The sequence below is a fragment of the Rhinatrema bivittatum genome, chromosome 5, assembly GCF_901001135.1.
Source record: "Rhinatrema bivittatum chromosome 5, aRhiBiv1.1, whole genome shotgun sequence".
NCBI classification, from domain to species: Eukaryota; Metazoa; Chordata; class Amphibia; order Gymnophiona; family Rhinatrematidae; genus Rhinatrema; species Rhinatrema bivittatum.
The window spans coordinates 327,318,832-327,343,068 of record NC_042619.1 but is presented as its reverse complement, the minus strand read 5'-3'; the positions used below and the strand labels follow the sequence as shown (position 1 = coordinate 327,343,068).

Here is a 24,237-nt window from a genome sequence, read left to right as displayed (position 1 = left end):
TTTGCAGTAAATGACACATTTCAAGTTATTTAGTGAACCTATGTAAAGAGAAAATACTTCATTCTGATTGCAAAATAAAAAAAAAATGCTACAGGACTATTACACAGAATAATTTAGCACAAAAATTAAACAGACTTCTACGTTTACATGTAAACATATATTACTCTATAGCAAAGCAGACCAAAGGAGAATGGAAATTCTTATCATTCTTCCTCTCCTTTGCAAAGCTAGCCATGAGATGATTGAATTTATCTCTGCACAAGCTTCTTATGTGTATGTTACCTGCACAGCCAGAAAATCAATTTATGATAGATTATATCAAACTGGTATAGAAGGAAATTATGGAAACAATGAAAAGTCTTGGTTGTTAATGGTTACAGTGAAAAGCATATTTGTTAATATGAAAACAGGACTGCTGGGGAACTCAAAATGGAGTCTACCCAGGAGGAAACCATTGTTGAAATGTCACGGATGTGAGCCCTTAGGCTAATAAGCAAACCTACTAGACACATGCCGACAGCTGATAGACATGCCCTTACGGGATTTGGAACTGGAGCTTCAACTATAACATTCTTGTTCCCTGTGAGTTGAGCCTTTGGGCTCCAGGGGCCAGCAAGACATAGGTAAGGGTTCCTTATAGGGTGGTCAGAGAGAGTCCATGTACTAGCGATGGTCAGGGCACGCAATGAGTAGATGGTATTCGGGTACAGGCCAAGGGTCAGGGCAGACAGTTATCCAGGAGCAACGTCGGAATCCAAAGCAGAGGTGGAAACCAGAGAATCAGGCCAAGATAAACAAGAGAAGCAAGAAAGTACACCAGGAAAAAAACACAAGGCAGAGAGGACTAGACAAGACAGTAGGAAGGCAAGCAGAAGAGTAAGGAGGCATGGCAAGGCAAGATGGCAGAAACATGGAGCAAGAACTGGGACAGCAAGACAAAGCACAGGAACAGAGGCAAGGCATGGAGGTAGCAACAGGTGAACCTGTTGCTGAGGCAGTGTCTGGGCACACGGCTAGAGTTTAAAACCCCAGCCCTTGATATTATCATCTTTGTGTGATGGTGCTGGTTTCCCAACACACGACCTCTTAAAGCTGGCTAATAGTGCACACCCTAAAGATTGGCACGGCACAATGTGAGGAGGCAGTGAAAGCTATGTTTATGCTGTGTGGAGGGAGCGTCAGCATTGAGCAATTTCTGGGATGACTGCAGCCAGTCATGGGGCTGTCCCATGGCAGGACAAATGTTATATTAAGCTCCTGAGTTTTGTCTTATCTTGCTTTGCTTTAAGCTACTTTTTATATGCATGGAGAAGAAACACAGATATTTTGGACCCATCTGGTATCAACTCCAACTAATCCCAGGAGGACACTCAAATCATTGGTCTCCACTGCCAATCCAGAGAAATGGGGGAATCAAAGGATCTTGGTCATGATCTCCCTTGGATATGCCAGATTTCCCCCCAGTTTGGAGGCTCCACCGATAACCAGTCGATTCCTTCACCTCAGGGGCGGATTGCCCTAACAGGGGATTGGGCTTCCCCCGGTGGGCCGGTTGCTCTCATCACGTGAATTTTTTTTTTTTTTAACTTAAGAAATTGCCATACTGGGTCAGACCAAGGGTCCATCTAGCCCAGCATCCTGTCTCCAACAGAGGCCAAAACCAGGCCACAAGAACCTGGCAATTACCCAAACACTAAGAAGATCCCATGCTACTGATGCAATTAATAGCAGTGGCTATTCCCTAAGTAAAATTGATTAATAGCCATTAATGGACTTCTCCTCCAAGAACTTATCCAAACCTTTTTTGAACCCAGCTACACTAACTGTACTAACCACATCCTCTGGCAACAAATTTCAGAGCTTTATTGTGCGTTGAGTGAAAAAGAATTTTCTCCGATTAGTCTTAAATGTGCTACTTGCTAATTTCATGGAATGCCCCCTAGTCCTTCTACTATTCGAAAGTGAAAATAACTGAGTCACATCTACTCGTTCAAGACCTCTCATGATCTTAAAGACCTCTATCATATCCCCCTTCAGCCGTCTCTTCTCCAAGCTGAACAGCCCTAACCTCTTCAGCCTTTCCTCATAGGGAAGCTGTTCCATCCCCTTTATCATTTTGGTTGCCCTTCTCTGTACCTTCTCCATCGCAACTATATCTTTATTGAGATGCGGCGAACAGAATTGTACACAGTATTCAAGGTGCGGTCTCACCATGGAGCGATATAGAGGCATTATGACATTTTCCGTTCTATTAACCATTCCCTTCCTAATAATTCCTAACATTCTATTTGCTTTCTTGACTGATGCAGCACACTGAGCTGACGATTTTAAAGTATTATCCACTATGATGCCTAGATCTTTTTCCTGGGTGCTTGCTCCTAATATGGAACCTAACATCGTGTAACTACAGCAATGGTTATTTTTCCCTATATGCAACACCTTGCACTTGTCCACATTAAATTTCATCTGCCATTTGGATGCCCAATCTTCAAGTCTTGAAAGGTCCTCCTGCAATGTATCACAGTCTGCTAGTGATTTAACTACTCTGAATAATTTTGTATCTGCAAATTTGATAACCTCACTCGTCGTATTCCTTTCCAGATCATTTATATATATATTGAAAGCACCGGTCCAAGTACAGATCCCTGAGGCACTCCACTGTTTACCCTTTTCCACTGAGAAAATTGACCATTTAATCCTACTCTGTTTCCTGTCTTTTAACCAGCTTGTAATCCATGAAAGGACATCGCCTCCTATCCCATGACTTTTTAGTTTTCGTAGAAGCCTCTCATGAGGGACTTTGTCAAACGCCTTCTGAAAATCCAAATACACTACATCTACCGGTTCACCTTTATCCACATGTTTATTAACCCCTTCAAAAAAATGAAGCAAATTTGTTAGGCAAGACTTCCATTGGGTAAATCCATGTTGACTATGTTCCATTAAATCATGTCTTTCTATATGCTCTACAATTTTGTTCTTGAGAATAGTTTCCACTATTTTTCCCTGCACTGAAGTCAGGGGGGGGGGGGGGTGAGTGAGAGGAAAGGGAGCAAGGGAAGGAGCAGGAACAATGTTGGCAGTGAGAATGACTGTAAGACTGCTGGGGATGGGTACGCAATGAGGGGGGTGATTGTGAAACTGCTGGGACATGGGCATTGAGGGATGGTGTGTGTGAGAGAGCTTGGGGGCTTGGGTGTGTGTGTGAGAGAGAGCATGGGGCCTGTGTGTGTGTGTGTGTGTGTGAGGGAAAGCATGTGAGAGTGAAAGCCTGTGTGTGGTTTTGTGAGAGAGTGAGAGCCTGTGTGTAAGAACTAAGGAGAAAGTTTTGTTACATGAGTAAACGTAATGTACTATTGTAGCAATTTCCAAAAGTCATTTAAGCACATAAAGTGCACTTACACACACAATACCTATTGACAATTCAATGTCAATTAGTGTGTCAATTTTCAAAAGCCCACTTACACATGTAAAACCCAGTTTTAAGTGTGTAAAGACTTTTGAAAATGACCTCCTTTGTGTACTTTTCTGGCCACCATATCTCAAAAAAGATATTGTTGCATTGGAAAAGGTGCAGAGAAGGGAGAACGAAATGATAGAGGATGGAATGGGCTCCCCTATGAAGAGAGGCTAAAGAGGTTAGGTCTGTTCAGCTTGGCGAATAGACATCAGAGGGGGGATTTGATAGAGATCTATACAATCATGAGTGGAATAGAATGGATACATGTAAATTGGTTATTTACTTTTTCAAAAAATACAAAGACTATAGGGCCGTCCATGAAGTTAGTGAGCAGCACATTTAAAACAAATCAGAGAAAATTTTCAGTCAGTGCACAATTAAGCTCTGAAATTAGAGGATGTGGTTAAGGCAGTTAGTGTAGCTGGGTTTAAAAAAGGTTTAGGCAAATTTCTGGAAGAGAAGTCAATAAACTGGTAGCTTTTTTTTTATGTTTTAAGGGATGTGTGCATATATATGTAAATTATATTGTATGTGTAATTGGGTACCTGTGGGCCAGTAAGGAGAAAAACCCCCTGGGCCACTATTTTCCCACAATCCGCCCCTGCTTCACCTTGGTGGTTCAGATTGGTAAGGCTGGAGAAAAACTTTCCTTGACTCAGTGCCTGAGGTTAGAGGAGATGACCTGGGTGCTGTGTGGGGAGCATGCTCAGTGGTGTCCATACTTTAGGCGGAATGACAGTGGTAAGAACTCTATACACTGCAAGTGATTTGCAAGGTTCCCGCAAAAGTTTACATTCCTGTTCAGGTTTTACTCCAAAGTATATGCTCAGCTAGATTGTCAACAATAATCAAGCCAGTAAGTATAGAAGACCTCACAGTTTGTTTGGTAAAGTTAAGAAGCTGCTATCGGAGTCTATTCCATTTTGTGTACTTTCACATCGTACACTGTTTCAAATTTTCAGAAGAGGAGAAGAGACACAAGGAACAGGTGATCCAATTAAATACAGTGGTGACTCAAGTTTCTTCTGTCATGGATACTAAGGATGCTGTAGATAAGGATAACATCTACTTAAGGGGTCATGTTGAAGTTCTTGAAAATTTAACAATATATAACAATTTGAGTGATAAATTTCCCCAGGTTGTACCTGAAGACTGGAGTGTGGCCAATGTAACCCCAATATTTAAAAAAAGGCTCCAGGGAAGATCCAGGTAACTATAGACCAGTGAGCATGACTTCAGTGCCTGGAAAAATAGTGGAAACTATTCTCAAGATGAAAATCATAGAGCATATAGAAAGAATGGTTTAATGGAACACAGTCAACATGGATTTACCCAAGGGAAGTCTTGCCTAACAAATCTGCTTCATTTTTTTGATGGGGTTAATAAACATGTGGATAAAGGTGAACTGGTAGATGTAATGTATTTGGATTTTCAGAAGGCGTTTGACAACGTCCCTCATGAGAGGCTTCTTAGAAAACTAAAAAGTCATGGGATAGGAGGCAATGTCCTTTCATGGATTACAAACTGGATAAAAGACAGGAAACAGAGAGTAGGATTAAATGGTCAATTTTCTTAGTGGAAAAGGCTAAACAGTGGAGTGCCTCAGGGATCTGTACTTGGTCCGGTGCTTTTCAATATATGTATAAATGATCTGGAAAGGAATATGATGAGAGAGGTTATCAAATTTGCAGATGATACAAAATTATTCAGAGTAGTTAAATCACAAGCGGACTGTGATACTTTACAGGAGGACCTTGCAAGACTGGAAGATTGGGCAACCAAATGGCAGATGAAATTTAATGTGGACAAGTGCAAGGTGTTGCATATATAGGGAAAAATAACCCTTGCTGTAGTTACATGATGTTAGGTTCCATATTAGGAGCTACCGCCCAGGAAAAAGATCTAGGCATCATAGTGGATAATACTTTAAAATCGTCGGCTCAGTGTGCTGCAGCAGTCAAAAAAGCAAACAGAATGTTGGGAATTATTAGGAAGGGAATGGTTAATAAAACGGAAAATGTCATAATGCCTCTATATCGCTCCATGGTGAGACCGCACCTGGAATACTGTGTACAATTCTGTTCGCCGCATCTCAAAAAAGATAGTTATGATGGAGAAAGTACAGAGAAGGGCAACCAAAATGATAAAGGGGATGAAACCCAGTTATCAATGGTCAGAATTTACACCTATATCTGAAAATACTATTCAAACCATCATTAAAAAACAAAATCCTTCTAACTCACCTGAAAACCCCTGTTCTGTAACTTTCTTTAAAACTATAGGTCCCCATGCTAGCACTTCTCAGTTTACTAGTATAGCAATCACTAGAAACAGGACAATTTCCACATAGCTTGAAAAAACCCTCTATTTTACCCATCATTAAGTCCAAAACAAAAGATGCAACTGATTTCAACAACTTCAGACCCATTGCTACTTTAACCTCACTAGCCAAACTCATTGAATCAACAGTTCTACACCAACTTTCAGATATTCTATTAGAAAATAACATCCTCCATATCAACACTGCTTCTGAAAGGGACATTCTACTGAAACTCTTCTACTAGCTTCCTTCAATACTTTATTCCGTGCCTTTGACTCCTACACTGACTATATCATAGTCTTGCTTGACATTTCAGCAGCTTTCGACACGGTTGATCATGAAATACTCATGTCAGGTCTTAAATCCATAGGTATCACAGGTACAGTTCTAAACTGGTTCTCATCTTCTGTCATCACTATCTCCCATACTTTTCAACATCTATCTGCTCCCCTTATGTCATATTCTATCATCTAAATTTACAATTCAAAATCTATGCAGACAAATCCAGTTTTTAGTTCCATATAATACATCCTGGTCCCCAACTCTATCTATGGTTTCCCTTTATCTATCTACTATTAATTCATGGCTCTCATAATCGTTTAAAACTGAATCCATCAAAAACAGATTGCTCATTTAACTTCTATTTCAGATTCTTCAATTGATCTACCTTCACATCTGGTAACAAACGGTGTTTCGATTCCAATATCACACTATGCTACAAATCTATGAGTCATCATAAACACAGATTTATCAATGAAACACTACATTTCTTTGGTAACCAGAAAGTCATTTTACAAATTACAACTTTTAAAACGCCTCCGTCCTTTTCTTTTTCAACACGATTTCTGAACTATTTTACAGTCACTTATTTTCTCTGGCGTGGATTATTGCAACGCCCTTTACCTAGGTTTACGTGATTACACAATTCACTCATTACAACTAGTTCAAAATGCTGAACCTCGCATCGTATCCGGCATCTCTCAGGAATCATATTACAGCGACTCTGCAAACTCTTCATTGGCTACCCATAAAATTCAGGATACAATGTAAAGTACTCACTATTATTCACAGTTTAATTTAGAACTCTTCCTCCACCTGGCTTTGTTCCATACTCCATATTTACAAACCCGCTCGACATTTAAGATCTCTAACACAAAATCTATTAGACATTCCATCACCACGATTAGCAAGATTAGATATTATCAGAAGGGGAGCGTTTACAGTAGCAGGAACCTTCCTTTGGAATTCACTACCAAATCCACTCCGCTTATTTTCAAACCCTTTGCATTTTAAAAAGCTCTAAAAACATACCTGTTTCAAACAGCTTTCAATATTCCATCAAACACACAGTAATAATAAACAACCACCCCCCCTTAGTACATTCCCCCCCCTGCTTTTTACGTTTTCTTTTCACAACATCATATAATCAATTTACCACCCCCCCCCCTTTTTTTCCCCCCCTATCTTTAGGGTAATTGAATGGCACAAGTCTTTCTTCTTTCTTTTAAGAAGATTAATTTTGTAAAAATGTTTACTTTGATTGTTTATTATACTGATTGTGTCATTTTTATTCTTTTTAATTTATTTTAGTTTAATATTATTCTTGTGAACCATTTAGATAAAATTTTTATTTGTAAAAATGTTTAAATAAATAAATGGAACAGCTCCCCTATGAGGAAAGGCTGAAGAGGTTAGGGCTGTTCAGCTTGGAGAAGAGACGGATGAAGGGGGGGATATGATAAAGGTCTTTAAGATCATGAGAAGTCTTGAACGAGTAGATGTGAATCGGTTATTTACACTTTCGAATAATAGAAGGACTAGGGGGCATTCCATGAAGTTAGCAAGTAGCACATTTAAGACTAATCGGAGAAAATTCTTTTTCACTCAACGCACAATAAAGCTCTGGAATTTGTTGCCAGAGGATGTGGTTAGTTCAGTTAGTATAGCTGGATTCAAAAAAGATTTGGATAAGTTCTTGGATGAGATATCCATTAATGGCTAATAATCAAGTTTACTTAGGGAATAACCACTGCTATTAATTGCATCAGTAGCATGGGATCAGTATTTGGGTAATTGCCAGGTTCGGCCTATGTTGGAAACAGGATGCTGGACCCTTGGTCTGACCCAGCATGCAATTTCTTATGTTCTTATGGTTAAAGATGGATTCTTCATGAGACCATTTAAGAAATATCTTTGGAGAACCTAAAAATGACTACTCAGCAAGTCTTTCCTTTGAGTAAAGTATATTTTTTACCAAGTGCTAAGAAGCAGACTGTTGATACAGAGGGTATATTGGAAGAACATGAGCTTCCAAAAAATGAATGTTTCAGCACTGCTAGCAGTCTCTCAAGAAGAGCTTATTGGAACTGGAACTTTGATAGTATGAATTGCTTTGGAAATGAACCAAATTATATTTTGAAAATAGAAAATATTCCATTTTGAGGCATAATTTTATTTAGATGTTTTATGTGTTGGCGTTCCATTTGTAGATCACAACAGTTTATAGAGTGACATTCATAGCTATAACTTAGCAGACAAACAGATTGGTTACAGATGTAGTATTCCTGTACAGGCATTAAAATCTATCTAGAGAGTTTTCTATTAATAACTGATTTAGTGTATAAGGTACGTAGTACGAGGATTTCAAATGATAAGATTATTTTCCATCTCATTTATTCTCTCAATGGGTACATTTTTTAGTTTAGATTATTATTTCAGTCATTCTTGTCTTTGTGGCTCTCTATTTTCTGGTGTTTTAAGTTAAATTATACACATTTTTGAATAGCCATGTTTTTAGTTTGCATTTGAATCTTTTTCTATCAGGTAGAATGTGTAGCATCTTGCGCAAGAGAATTCCATAGCTTTGGGCCTGTACAGAAAACAATGATCTTTTTGTGTTAGGTGTGTGCTCCTTATTGTTGGGATAGACAGTAGAACTTTGTTTTGGGATCTTAAAGTTCATTGAGGTGTGTAAGATTGTAGAGTCACTCAACAGCTGGTATTATAATGAATGATGTTGAAAATTATCATTAGAACCTTTTAATAAATTCTGGCTTGTACTGGTAACCAATGCAGTGAGATCAGTGTAGGTGTAATGTGATCACATTTTCTGGATCCTAGTAGGAGTTTTGCTGCGACATTTTGTAGTAGTTGGTGGTTTTAATTGACATGCTGGAATACCTAGAAGTAAGGAATTGCAATAGTCTAGATATAATATTAGAGATTGAAATACAGTGCGGAAGTCTGCCATTGTTAGTAATGGTTTCAGTTATTGTAGTATACGCAGCTTGATGTAACCTATTTTGATTAGTTTACTGATATGCATTTTCTTTGATAGCTTCTCATTTGGTTGTATTTGTAAGTCTTGTACTTGTTCCAAGGGACTTATTTGAAAATTACCCAGTTCCTTGACTGGTAGTTTAACTATCGAAGTGTTTCTACTTAGCCAGATGATTTCGGTCTTTTTGGGGTTTAGTGTTAGTTTAGTTGTTAAAGTTCTTGCTGCATTGTTTTCATGTAGTTGGAAAGAATCAAAGCTGTTTATTCATATGATTTGGAGAGTGGTATCTATTTATTTACTTTTATTTACCGACATTCGTGAAGCACATCACAATGTTTACAATGAACTCAGGTGAAGAACTGCAAGTTGTCAGAATACAAGAAGAAAGACATTCCCAGCTTTGGCCTGGATTCGTCATTCATCGCTGAATGATGAATCCAGTGAAAATGGGGGGCAGGGGGGCGAAGGGGGGGGTGGGCCTGTGAAAGCCCGCAGCTTTCGCAGCACCGCGGTGTGCCGGCTGCTGGCTTTTGCACTGAATAGTTCCACCATGAAAGGTAGCACTATTCGGCGAGCTACTGCTGATGATAATGTTGGTAACGTTATCGCCGACAGCAAAGACACCGCCGACTCTGCCCCCTCCCTGCCCCAACTCCTCCCCTCCCTGCCCCCTAATTTGCATGCTATCTCACGCGAAAAGGGCCTTTTTGTGTGTGTGATAAAGGCTTATCGCACCCGATGCAGCTGTATTGTGTGCGATAAACCTCTATAGAGGGAGCATTTAAATATTGAAGAGTGTTGCAGAGAGGGCTGAACCTTGAGGGACTCCTGTTTTACACTGGAATGTCAGATATGGTTGCCCAGTTTGACCTGAAATATTCTGTTAGAAACAAATAGAGCCAATGTTTCTCATCTGATGGCATAGTAGATTATGGTTCACTGTGTCAAAGGCTGCTGTTAAGTCGATTAGTAAAAGGCAATAAGATTTGTCTGCATCTAGCCCACATAGAACCAAGTCCATTAGAGAGAGGACTAATGTCTCAGTTGAGCGATGTTTCTCGAATCTAAATAGATTTAGGAATAGAACATTTCGATCTTCCAAGTGATGGTTAAGTTTGGTTAATACTACTTTCTCAAGAACCTTTGCTAGGAATGGAAGGTTGCATATTGGACTCTCTCAAGAACCTTTGCTAGGAATGGAAGGTTGCATATTGGACGGCAGTAGTCCCAGGCATCTGTTCTACTACCGGACTTGTTTTATCACCGCTTGTTTTAGTCCATTTAGGACAGGTTAATTAATGTTGTGATTGACTTAGTGATTACCCCATATATATAAGAACATAAGAAATTGCCATGCTGGGTCAGACCAAGGGTCGATAAAGCCCAGCATCCTGTTTCCAGCAGAGGCCAAACCAGGCCACAAGAACCTGGCAAGTACACAAACACCAAGAAGATCCCATGCTACTGATGCAATTAATAGCAATGGCTATTCCCTAAGTCAACTTGAATAATAACAGTTAATGGAGTTCTCCTTTTTGAGATGTTATATTACATCACCTAAATATATTCTAATATTTAATTTAATTGAACACCGTTTTAGCTTTTAGTTATATGTCTAGACCAAAATTATGTATGTTTTATATGTAATCCGCTCTGAACTTCGGAGGGCACGGGCAATAAAATACTTCTAAATAAGTAAATTGGTTCACATGGATGAGTGGCAGGTTAAATTTTGGTAAACATTTTCGATATTCTGTCGATCGCTGACCACTTAATTATGCCATTTGATTCTTCAGGTGTTTTTATTATGGTACAATTAGGGAATTGAGCTTTCAACTTATTGATTTTGTCTAGGAGTGCGGTTGCATATTTGTAGCAGGAGGCTTTTATGTAGTTGTCATTCCTAGTTATGGAAGATGTTGGGTCTTTAATTTATTATTTGACGACACTGAAGAACAGTTTAGAATTGAATATGACCCCATGGATTTGTTTGGCATGGTAATCTTTTTTTACTTGATTGGTTAGAGTACGGTAGGATTTACTTGATTGGTTGCGAGGTAGGATTTATATTTTCCTAGGGATTCAGCAGATGGACATTTCCACCATTTTTTCTCTAATTTTCCAAGGCTCTATTTAGTGTTTAATTCATCATTGTACCAGGGCTTCTTTTTCTCAGTGTTAATCTTCTCTTGGTTAATAGTTTTCATCTGGAGAGTACTAAGTTTCTCTGCTATGTCCTTGACTATCTTGTTAAATCACACAATACGTAGTCACAATAATACTGACGAGAGCTTGAAAATAATATAGAAATAAGTCAATAAAAATACTTTTCACTTTAGCAAAAATAAACCTTTTTATAAATCTACAATTTTAACCATAACATTTTTTGTTATTAAGGACCGTCATACCACCCCATGGATACTGGAGTTACTAACTGAACTTGCAGTCTTTTCACCGCTGTGGGTACATTTTAATCATTGGTCCATGTAGGCACTTTCAAAGAGACATATAGGGGTAGATTTTAAAAGAAGCACGCGTGGCCTACATGTGCATGCGCTACCTGGCGCATGCACATGCAGGTGCGTGTATGTTATAAAATCGGGGGTCAGCGCACGCAGGGGGGTGCACAATTATGCATCTTGCACGCGCCGAGCTGCACTCCCTTCCCCCGTTCCCTCCCATGCCGCTCTGAAATCGGAACAGCCTGGAAGGGAAATTCCCTTCCCCATAACCTGAACTTCCGACCCCTTCCCCTAACCTTTCCTCCCCCTAGCCCTACTCTAACCCCCCCCCCCCCCCCCAAAGTTTTTAATTTACCTTTTGCGCCTGCCTCTGGGCAGGCACAAGTTGCGCACACCGGCCGACTGCCAGTGCCCAATCCCAAGCACAGCGGCAAATGGCAGCTGTGCCTGAAGCCTCTGACCCTGCCCCCTTAGTAAAGACCCGGGACTTACATGCATCCTGGGGCTTTACGCGTGTCGTCGGGTCTTTTGAAAATAGACCCGGCGCGCATAACCTTTTTAAAATCTGGCCCATATTTTTTTTAAAGATTTTTAGAATTTTTATATATAAGAAAGAGATACTTCCCCTGTTTAGCATAATGGAGGAGGAATAGCCTAGTGGCTAGAGCAGTGGGCTGCAAACCAGGAGACCAGGTTAGAGTCCTGCTGTTGTTCCTTGTGACCTTGGTTACCCAGGTAGAGAGTCCATCAAGCTAGTGAGAGAACACTGCACAAATCTCATCTTGGAGTGAGTTTCCTCACTCCGAAGGTCATCAAATATTTACAAGAGACCACTGTTCTGTTCGTACATGTCACATAGAATGTCAAAGTGGCCCCTAACCCCCTACACTCATACCTAAACCCCACCTCGAGTTACTAGGTGGGCCTACCATAGGGATACAAATACCTACCTCTGGGAATGACATTATGGCCAGTCTCTCTCTCATAAACCACACTCCTTTTGCTATCGCATGCGGTACTTACCGCATTTAGATTGTAAGCCCTCTGGTGATAGGGAAATACCTACAGTACCTGAATGTAAACTGATGTGATATCTCAGATTGAATGTTGGTATATAATAAATAAATAACCTGACATGATATCATGTTTTGCTCAAGCTGCCTCAGTGCACATCACTGCTTGTGTCCAAAGTTTTAGAAATGTTCTTCCTATTCAACATTTTTGGAGATATACCTTCGTGCTGAAAAGAAGCCATAGCGGCAGGCCCCTGAGGCATATTGAGCAAAACATATCATGTCGGGTTATGCCAAATGGGGGAAGTATCTCTATCTTTAAAAAAAATGTTTTTTGAAAGTGCCTACATGATTAAAGGGCACCCGCAGCGGTGAAAAAACTGCAAGTTCAAATAGTAAATCTAATATCCACGGGATGGTATGAAGGTCCTTAATAACAAAAAATGTTTTGGTTAAAATTGTTGATTAATAAAAAGGTCTATTTTTGCTAAAGTGAAAAGTATTTATATTGACATATTTGACTATCTTGTACCATGAATCAAATGCTGATGTTGGGTTGGTTTGATTTCGTTCATGGAACTTGCTTTCTATTGCTTTGGTGAGTCCTTTCATCTCTATTTGTTTACTGAAGGTTACAGTATGATTATTCTCTCTTCTAATATGTTTTTGGTTGGTAAAGGTTATTTCTAGAGATGTGTATCGTACTGGTAATCATTTCCGGTTTCGTAGAACTACGGGAAATTTCATTTCCCGTGGTTCTGACCTTTTTTTTTTTTTCGGCTGTCCCAATCCGAAAAAAAAAAACCAAACCACCCCAATCCTTCAGATTTAATTATTTACAACCCCACACCCTCCCGACCCCCCCAAAACTTGCCTAAAGTCCCTGGTGGTCCAGCGGGGGTCCCGGGAGCGATCTCCCACTCTCGGGCCATCAGCTGCCAGTAAACAAAATGGCGCCGGTGGCCCTTTGCCCTTACCATGTGACAGGGGTTATCGGTGCCAATGGCCGGCCCCTGTCACATGGTAGGAGCAATGGATGGCTGGCACCATCTTAAAAAAATGGTGCGGGCCATCCATTGCTCCTACCATGAGACAGGGGCCGGCCAATGGCACCGATAACCCCTGTCACATGGTAAGGGCAAAGGGGCATCGGCACCATTTTGTTTAGTGGCAGCTGATGGCCCGAGAGCCGGAGATCGCTCCCGGGACCCCCGCTGGACCACCAGGGACTTTAGATGTTTTTTTTTGGGGGGGGGGGGGGGGTCGGGGGTTTTTTTTCTGTGTGCTCTCTCCCCCCCGCCAAAAAAAAAAAAAGAAAACCACACAAAATTTCATGGATTTTCCTATCGTTTCTGGGCCCCCCGAACGGCGACAAAATAGGAAATATTGTCTATATTTCCTATTTCATCTAAAACGAATGCACATCCCTAGTTATTTCTGCTTTTATTAACTGGTGATCAGACCAGGGTAATCTTATATGAGAAGTGTTGATTCGGCAATTGTTGCTAGCAAATATTGTCTAAGGTATGGCCCACTTTATTAGTGGGAATCTTTTCTGATGTGTCATCTATTATGCAAGAAATGAAGATGTTTCTGCAACTGAAGCCCCAAATGGTTGTGCTATGGACTACTTTCTTTTTGAAATATTCTTGTAAATGTCTTATAGTATACCAGAAGGTTAAATTTGTTTTTTTGTGATGCTTCAAATTATGAAAAATGTATTGAAGATAAATCATAAAAACAAAAGATCAAAGGTCCATCAAGCTCAGTATCCTGTTTTCAACAGTGGCCAATTGGGGTCACAAGTACCTGACAAGATCCCAAAGAGTTGCTTATCCCAAGTATAAAAAGTGGATTTCTGCACTTCCACCTTTATAATGGTTTATGGACTTTTCCTCTAGGAACTTATCCAAATCTTTTTTAAACACAGCTACACTAATAGCTTTCACCATAACCTCTGGCAATGAATTCCAGAGCTTAATTATGCATTAAGTTAAAAAAAAATATATATATATATATATATATTTTTTTTTTTTTTCTCTTATTATTTTTAAGTGTATCACCCTAGTCTTTGTACTTCTTGGAATAGTAAACAACCACAATGTTTACTCATTCCACTTCACCTATTGTTTTATAAACCTCTATCATATCTCTCCTCAGCTGTCTCATCTCCAAGCTGAAGAGTCCTAACCTCTTTAGTGTTTCCTCATAAGGGACTTGTTCCATCCCCTTTATCATTTTGGTTACCCTTCTCCATACCTTTTCTACATTGCTATATCTTTTTGGAGATGTGGTAATCAGACCTCCACAAAATATTCAAGATGAGGTTGCACCATGGAGGCATTATGATATTCTATGTTCTATTCTCTAGTCCTTTCTTAATAAGTCGTAGCATTTGATTTCTTTCTTGACTGTTGTTGAACACTGAGCAGAAGATTTCAATGTATTAATGATGACGTCCAGATCTTTTTCCTGAATGGTGAGTCCTAACGTGGAACCTTGCATTGTGTGGCTATAATTTGGGTTACTTTTCCCTAAGCGCATCACTTTGCACTTTTTGTGATGAAGTGAACAAAAGAAGGCGATAGATCTAAAGTCCTTCAGAAGATCTTTATTATTATTAGGGGTGTGACTCGTGTGATAGATCGTCTTAACGATCGATTTTGGCTGGGGGGGGGGGGGGGAGAGGGAAATCTTATCGTCGTGTTTTGTTTTATTTTTAAATCGTTAAAAATCGTAAATCGGTGGAGGGTCACCCGTATGACATAGTGAGGGCAAAGGTAGCACCGGCACCATTTTGAAGATTGGCAATACGGCCCGCGTGCAGGAGGTCGCTCCCGGACCCCCGCTGGACTTTTGGCAAGTCTTGTGGGGGGTCAGGAGGCCCCCCCAAGCTGGCCAAAAGTCCCTGGGGCTCCAGCGGTGGTCCAGGGGCGATCTCCTGGAAGCGTGACGTTGGGAACCAGGAACCAAAATGGCGCCGGCGCTACCTTTGCTCTGTCACATAAGGGCCATTTCTCTCAACGCAGCCATGGCCAGAGAGCTGGAGATCACGTCGGGACCCCCCCACTGGACCCCAGGTAATTTAAAACATTTTGGGAGGGTTCAAGGGTTTTTTTGGTGTGCCAGTTTTCCCACGTCGGGATCCCCCCACTGGACCCCAGGTAATTCAAAACATTTTGGGGGGGGGGTTCGGGAGGGTGGGGGATTTGTTTTAAAGGTTCGGGGTGAGTTTTAGGTTTGTTTTTGGTGTGCCGGTTTTCCCGCGCCCTATTTAACGATACAATACAAATGCCCCTGACGATAAATCGGGGGTATTTGTATTGTATCGTGCACTCTAACGATTTTGGACGATTTTAAAATTATCTGACGATAATTTTAATCGTTCAAAAACGATTCACATCCCTAATTATTATAGATACCGGTTGCTCAAATAAAAGCCTGACTCAGGCTGAGTTTCGCCATGTGAAATTGGCTGCTCCAGGGGCTGTATTATTAAAAAAGCTGTCATACAAATTGGTGCAGGTTGTATTATTTGCCAACATCTAATGGTATCCTAGTCTAATTATGTAGGTCACGTCTTTTATATCAAATTATCTGTAGATCCAATCTGGTCACATTAATCTTGTAAGTAACATCTTTTTTCATAAGGTATCTGTTGATCTTTGAAAAGCACTAGTTACAGAAACAGAGCTTCTGACATTGATGTTAAGACAAATACAATCCAAGCTGATACATATTACTACAATTTGGTATTATAGCTAGTGCTTTTCAAAGATCAACAAGATTAAACTAGGATACCATTCGATGTTGACAAACAATACAACCTGCACCAATTTGTATGACAGCTTTATTAATAATATTTATTTAAAAATGTTTCTATACTGTCGTTAAGTTAAATACCATCACAACGGTTTACAGAAGGGCACGATAAAGAGAAATATGGGTGGTATAGATTACAAATTACTCATGTGCCATCATAGTACGGTAACAATTTAAAATAATAAACTAGGTGTGTAAGTTAAACCTGATTGTTAGGAACAAATTAGGCAGTTTGATTTTAACATTAATGTGCTTATGTAGGTTACTAGAAACTTCTAGCTTGGTGCATCCTTATCGCTCAACTATTTTTCTCCTTTTCTTTATCTTTATAAAATGCTTGTTTAAAAAGCCAGGTTTTCAGATTAGTTTTGAATAATTTCAGATTTATCTGTGGTCTTATTTCGAGTGGCATGGTATTCCAGAGTATAGGACCAGCCAGTGACAGTGCTCTTTCCCTGAAGCAGTCAATTTCACGTGGTGAAACCCAGCCTGTCAGGCTTCTGCTCCTGTCCGTCTCCCCAAGTAGTACCTCCGGACTGACCGATACTGACCTTGGCTTGCTCCTTGACCTGCCTGCCTTCTGCCTCCAGTCTGTTCCTCAACCTGCCTTCTGACTCCAGTCGGCCTGCCTCTGACCTCTGCCTGCTTGACCACATCCCTAGATGCTGGCTCTGTTCCTAGCCTTATCACCTACCCTCTTCTGGTTCTCCTTGTTCCATCTGACCTTCAGTCTCGAACCTGACCGCACTCCCCTTCTGTCTGTGGGTATGCTGGACTTCCATCCTTCCAGGAGACCCTGCGAGGCCCACCTGTCCAAGCAGCCCAGGCTCCTCCCAGGGGGACCTGGGGCTTCCAGTGGTGAAGCTGTTCCTAGCCTCTATATCCTCCAGTGCTCAGCCCCCTGGGGCAGTTGCTTCCTGGTCCCTACCAGGGAGCCAGTCTCCACTGCTCCAGGACAAGGGTCCACCCCTGAGCACAACAGGTTGCCAAGGCCATGGACTCAGCGGAGTCTCCCGACTCCAGGGCCCTACCGGGTTTGGCCACCACAGTTAAACAAGATCATCAAGCTTTGGAAACGCTGGCCTCTTTGGTGGAAGAACTTAGTTCCCAGCTACAAGATACAGCTTTGGACAATCCTGTGGGCCGCTTGACCACCATGTTTCCTAAAGCATCTTTGGCACTTCCTGCACCTCCTCGATATAATGGGGATCCATGCTCCTGTCGTGGCTTCCTTAATCAGTGCTTTATGCAGTTTGCACTGCAACCCTCGTTTTTGAAGGAAATTACTAAGGTGACCTTCATTCTGTCTTATTTGGAAGGGAAGGCCCTTGCATGGGCCTCACCCTTATGGGAACATTCCAATCCCATTCTTTCCAAGTTATCTGAATTCATCGCTCTCTTCAAGCAGACCTTTGGAGACCCAGGCCGCCAGGCTGTGGCCAGCTATAATTTACTCCACCTCCGTCAAGGGGCAAGGACCCTCTCCGAGTATACGGTAGAATTTCGAACTCTAGCCACAGAGCCTGGGTGGCAAAAAGATTGTCTGCAAGCCATCTTCCTAGATGGACTCTCCTGTGCTCGCAAAGATGAGCTTTCCATCCGTGAGACTCCCATGTCTCTAGAGGACCTGATTTCCCGGCCGGGAGGATTGATCATTGTCTCCGACAAAGATGCCAAGAAGTAAAGACTCCACGCTCACCTATAGCACGTCCCACAAGTACCTCCAACCCTCTGGTGAAGAATTCTGTACCACCACCTTCCTCCATGGTGGAAACTATGGAAGTGAATCGTGGGCGTTTGTCTCTGACCGAACAGCTACGTCGGCGGAAGGAGATTCTTTGCCTTTACTGTGGCAGTTCTGGACATAGTCTGCAGTCCTGCCCGGTGCAACCAGGAAACTGTAACGCCTGAGTTCGGCGGGGGTCCCGAGCTTGGGCGCAACTGTTACTGGCCTTCAACTTTTGCTTCCTGTCTCCCTGGGCATCAAGGCCCACACCTTTCCTACCACCACTCTGGATGATACCGGAGTTAGTGGCAGCTTCATTATGGATGACATTGTCAAACTTTTGAACATCCCTCTCCAGTCATTGGAGGTGAGTCACCGCATTGCCTCCATTCAGGGGGATCATCTTCCAGGACTCATTACTCACCGGACAGTGGCTGTCCGTCTTACTGTGGGTACTCTCCATGAGGAAGAGATGTCTTTCTATGTACTGAAGTGATCAACACACCCGATTATCCTGGGTCTGCCCTGGCTCCAGGCTCACGAAGCCCAGTTCAACTGGAAAACCCTGCAGTTGGTACAGCGGGGCTCCAAATGCCAGAACACTTGTTTGCATTCCGTATCTCAAGTAGTTCCTGTCCTGAAGTCTGTTACTTTACCTGGTTTGCCTCCGCAGTATTCTGACTTCAACTATGTTTTCTCGAAGCAGAAAGCGGATATCTTGCCTCCGCTACACAAGTTCAACTGTCCTATTGAACTCCTGCCGGGCACTATGCCTCCCAAAGGCAGAAATTACCCATTATCTCAACCTGAGACTCAGGCTGTGTCGGAGTACATTAAGGAGAACCTAGATTCCCCTGCTGGTGTGGGGTTCTTCTTCATCAAGATGAAGGATGGCAGTCTATGCCCCTGTATTGATTACAGGGGGCTCAATGCCATAACCCGCAAAGACCGATACCCGTTGCCCCTCATTATTGAACTGTTCGATTGTCTTGAAGGGGCACGGATCTTCTTCAAGCTGGATCTGACGGGTGCGTATAATTTGGTATGCATCCAACCTGATGATATATGGAAAACCACATTTAACACAAGGGATGGTCACTACGAATATACTGTGATGCCCTTTGGGCTATGTAATGCCCCAGAGGTCTTTCAACATCTCATGAACGAAGTCTTCTGAGATCTTCTGTACTCCTTCGTAGTCTTATACCTGTACGACATCTTGATCTTTTCTAAAGACCTGGAATCTCATAGAGATCACGTCAGGATTGTACTGCAATGTCTATAAGAGAACCACTTGTACACCAAGCTGGAAAAATGCCAGTCTGAGCGTAATCGCTTAACCTTCCTAGGGTATATCATTTCTGACCGAGGATTTTCCATGGACTCTGACAAAGTCCAGGGGATCCATGACTGGCCCCAGCCATTAGGTCTCCGAGCCTTGCAACGTTTTCTTGGTTTTACCAATTACCGGAGCTCCATTGCTAATTACTCCTCCCTAGTTGCCCCACTTATTGCCATGACTAGGAAGGGGGCCAACACCAGGTATGGACACCCAAAGTACTTGCTGCCTTCCAGACTATCAAGGAAGTGTTCTGCTCTGGTCCTCACATGTCCCTTCATCGTAGAGGTCGACACTTCAGCAATTGGCGCAGAAGCCGTCTTGAGCCAGTTTTCCCCCAAGGGCAAACTGATTCCCTGCTCTTTCTAGTCATACAAGTTTTCCCCCACGGAACAGCATTACACCATTGGTGACCATGAACTCCTCGCAGTCAAGTTGGCACTCCAAAAGTGGCGCCCCTGGTTGGAAGGGGTGTAACACAAGTTTACCATCTTCATTAATCATAAGAACCTCGAGCATCTGAAAGAAGCTCAACTTCTGAACCCTCGTCAAGCCCGATGTGCACTTTTCTTCGAACGATTCAACTTCACGCTTTGTTACCACCCTGGTTACAAGAACCTTTGTGCTGATGTGCTATCCAGATCATTCGAACCTGAACGCGTCCCTGATGTTCCTAGCTCCATTATTGATCCTGCCTGTATTTCCATTGCCATGACCTCTACAGTTCCTACTGGAAAAACTGTCGTTCCTAAGAGATTACGTGAACGAGTTCTGAAATGTGCTCATGACTCCAAGTTGGCAGGCCATCCGGGCCATGCCAGAACATTAGAAATGTTACGAAGACACTATTTGTGGCCCAATATGAAGCAAGACTCCTGAAACTATGTGGATTCATGTCCCATCTGTACTCAGCAGAAGCCGCCTACTGGAAAGCCCTGGGGCTTACTGCAACCACTTCCGGCATCTACCGAACCATGGTCGAGCATCTTGACGGACTTTATTATGGACCTGCCTCTTTCTCAGAACAACACGGTGATTTGGGTCATCGACTGTTTTTTGAAAATGGGTCACTTTATTCCTCTGCCAGGCCTCCCTTCAGCCCCGGAACTAGTGAAGCTGTTCTTATAGAACATCTTTCATCTTCATGGACTCCCTAAGGAGATAATCTCTGATCGGGGTCCACAGTTTGCTGCCAAATATTGGTGTTCTCTATGTAAGAAGTTCAACATCTCCTTAAGCTATACATCGGCCTATCATCCACAGGCCAATGGCCAAGCTGAAAGGACCAATTGGACCCTGAGGATGTTCCTCCACTCCTATGTAAATAATCAGCAAGATAATTGGTCTGATCTTCTTCCTTGGGCCGAGCTGTCGCACAACACACATGTTGCTGCATCTACCAATGTTTCCCTATTTTCTGTGGTATTTGGATGGCAGCCCTGCCTGCCTCTTCCTGTTCCTTTGACAGTTCTGTCTCCAGCGGCACAATCCATGACTCACACCATTAGTCAGGTATGGAACAGAGTAAAAGAGTGTCTTTCTCAAGCTGCTGAACGCTCCAAGCGTAACTCTGACATTCATAGATGTCCTGCTCCACTCTTCTGTCCCGGCCAAAAGATGTGTCTAAGTACTCAGCACATATGACTGAGACTTCCCTCTCATCGCTTGGCTCCAAAGTACATAGGACCATTTCATGTAATCCGAAGAGTGGAAGCGGTATCATACCAACTCCAGCTACCTCGTGTCATGGGCATCCATAAAATGTTTCATGTGTCCTTGTTGAAGCCGTTGGTCCTCTCCTGGCCGTCACGCAGAGTTCCCTCTCCTCCATGGGTCTCTGCTGAACCTGACTCCTCCATCCAGGTAAGAGGTTGAGGAAAATGGGAATACCTCTTAGCCTGGGAGGGTTATGGGGCCGAGAAGAATTCGTGGGAACCTTCCCATAATATCCTTGATAAGAAGCTCCTGAAAGACTTTCAAAGGGCTCATCCTGACAAGCCACAGCCGCGTAGGGGGAGGCCTAGAAGAGGGGGTACTGTTACGTGCCCCGTCTGCGCCTGTCCCATGCATGGGCCTGCTCACCTTCATGGTTCCATGGCAGGTCCTGGGTCAGCCTCCCTGGTGGCAGTTGCTAGCACTTCCAGGCCCCGGTGTCCTGTGGCGGCGGTCGCCGGGCCTTCTACTGCGCACCAGGCCTCACGCCAGAGCTCAGCGTCTTCGGTGCTGTTGGCCACGCCCCTAAGCACATGCGCGAACCACCCGGCCTCTTATAGGGCCAAGGGCAGGTCTTAGCTCCGCAGCGTGCCCTGATTGATTCTCTGTTATAAGGAAGTCCCTGCTAGCACTTCCTTGCCTTGGCATGTGGTGCAGTGCCTAAGGTGAAGAGACCTTGATCTGAAGGTCATGGGTTCAAGTCCCACTCTTGGTGCTTCCTAGAACTGATTTCTTGCTCGTGGGTCCCAGCCTATACTCATTTCCAAGCTTGTGGGTTTAAGCTCCCAGTTCAAGAATTCCAAGAACATTCACGTTGCTTGAAACCGAAACATCTTTGTCCTGTTCAGCTACTTGCCCTGGACTGTGCTCCTGTTGATTGGTTCTGTGTCTGTCTGTTCCTCCGATGGCCAGGTGAGTTAGTGTCTTGCTAGATTGTCTCTGTGTCTGAACCTTGTTCAATGTCTGGTTCCAGGATTGTTCTGTTCCTGCATCCTTGTACTCCAAGGTCCTTCTGTGTTTCTCTGTCTCCCCAGGTAGTACCTCTGGACTGTCTCTCTGGCAATGACCTTGGCTTGCTCCTTGATCTGCCTGCCTTCTGACTCCAGACTGCCTGTGACCTTGTCTGACCTCTGCTTTGCTGACTACTCCCTGGACTCTGACCCTCTGCTTGACCACGTCCCTAGATTCTGCTCTGTTCCTAGTCTTGTCATCACCTACATCACCTCCTTGTTCCATCTGACCTCCAGTCTTGAACCTGACCGCACTCCCCTTCTGTCTGTGGGCATGCTGGACTTCCATCCTTCCAGGAGGCCCACCTATGTCCAAGCAGCCCGAGTCCCTATGGGCTCTTCCAGTGGTGAAGCTCTTCCTAGCCTCTGTCTCCTCAAGTGCTCTGTCCCTTGGGGGGCAGTTGCTTCCTGGTCCCAACCAGGGACCCATTCTCCACTGCTCCAGGACAAGGGTCCACCCCCTGAACGCCTTTTGCTAGCTCAGTCTTCTAGTTTTGCAAAGTCTTCCTGCAATTTTTCATAATCTTCATATAATTTAACAACTTTGAATAATTTAGTGTCACTGGAAAATATTATCTCACTCATTGTTCCTATTTCCAAGTTATATATAAATATATTAAAAAGCAGTGGTCCCAGAACAGATCCCTGGAGCACTCAACTGTTCATCTTCTTCCACTGGAAAAATTTAACATTTAGCCCTATTCTGTTATCTATTGTCATGGTTCACCTCCGCTGTCCTTACTGAAGGGGTTATTCCATCTGCAAACCTCCTTCTGATGCCGCCCGTCTGGTTCTGACAGTCTCTGATACAATCCTAGTATCTTTTAACTTCCAGACCTTGTTTTCTTTTAAGGTTCCTCGAATGGCTCAGTGCTCTGGCCTTACCCAGAGGAACTGGGTGGCTAAATGTCCTAGCAGGTTCCCACAGGTATAAACAAAGAATAACAGTTCAATGATATTTCAGGTCTATTAATTAAAATCCTCAATTATAGTCTCTAGTAAGTTTGAAAAAAACTCCCCTTCATACAACAGTGCTTGACCAGGCCTGAACAGCCCATATAACCACCCTGTTTGTGGAGTTTGCACAACCCTCCCCTACTACCCTCTGGTTGTGCTACAGGAAGCAGTCTTCCCTTACCAAATCTAGCAAAAACCCGTTGTAACAATGCTAGAAAAACATTCTTTCTTAACTTTAAATTTTCCCTTCTCTTTTCAAAGTCACTCACTCTGTTTCCATGTTTGATAGGGAAGCTTCCTCAGTTAGCAGCTCCATGTCCATCTCCTCCTCTGTCTCAGAAGAGCAGCTCCTTTCATACTCTTTCCCCCACTCGGGCACGCCCTCTTCCTCCACCAGCATTGACTCAGCTGAATCGGATTAATTATCATTCGATTCAGCTGCTGACTCCACTTCCTTCTGGGCCCTTGCTTCCCTTAGCTGCTCAAGGATCCTGGGAGTTGTAGTCTTTATTTTGTACTTGGACGCCCCCTGTTGTTCATCCTGCGGGATGCAGGGCACAGTTCTTTGTCTCTTTCGGTGGGAGAGCGGGCTGGTGCCCCTCTCCCGGGCACTTTCGTACGGTCTGAAATAGGCCCCCTGTTGTTCATCCTGCGGGATGCAGGGCACAGTTCTTTGTCTCTTTCGGTGGGAGAGCGGGCTGGTGCCCCTCTCCCGGGCACTTTCGTACGGTCTGAAATAGGCCCCCTGTTGTTCATCCTGCGGGATGCAGGGCACAGTTCTTTGTCTCTTTCGGTGGGAGAGCGGGCTGGTGCCCCTCTCCCGGGCACTTTCGTACGGTCTGAAATAGGCCCCCTGTTGTTCATCCTGCGGGATGCAGGGCACAGTTCTTTGTCTCTTTCGGTGGGAGAGCGGGCTGGTGCCCCTCTCCTGGGCACTTTCGTACGGTCTGAAATAGGCCCCCTGTTGTTCATCCTGTGGGATGCAGGGCACAGTTCTTTGTCTCTTTCGGTGGGAGAGCGGGCTGGTGCCCCTCTCCTGGGCACTTTCGTACGGTCTAAAATAGGCCCCCTGTTGTTCATCCTGCGGGATGCAGGGCACAGTTATTTGTCTCATATTTCAGTGGGAGAGTGGGCT

The 24,237-nt window shown here is 43.2% G+C and overlaps 1 long non-coding RNA gene across 1 annotated transcript in view; it reads right to left on the bottom strand.

Annotated features, from left to right (window-relative positions):
* LOC115091692 overlaps positions 1–23,451 on the bottom strand; it is a 156,969-nt gene extending 133,518 nt beyond the window's left edge. Inside the window, exon 1 of the long non-coding RNA XR_003856797.1 lies at positions 23,372–23,451. This is a non-coding gene — a long non-coding RNA (uncharacterized LOC115091692). The remainder of the gene's footprint in view (positions 1–23,371) is intronic.
* Between the last annotated feature and the right edge of the window lie 786 nt (positions 23,452–24,237).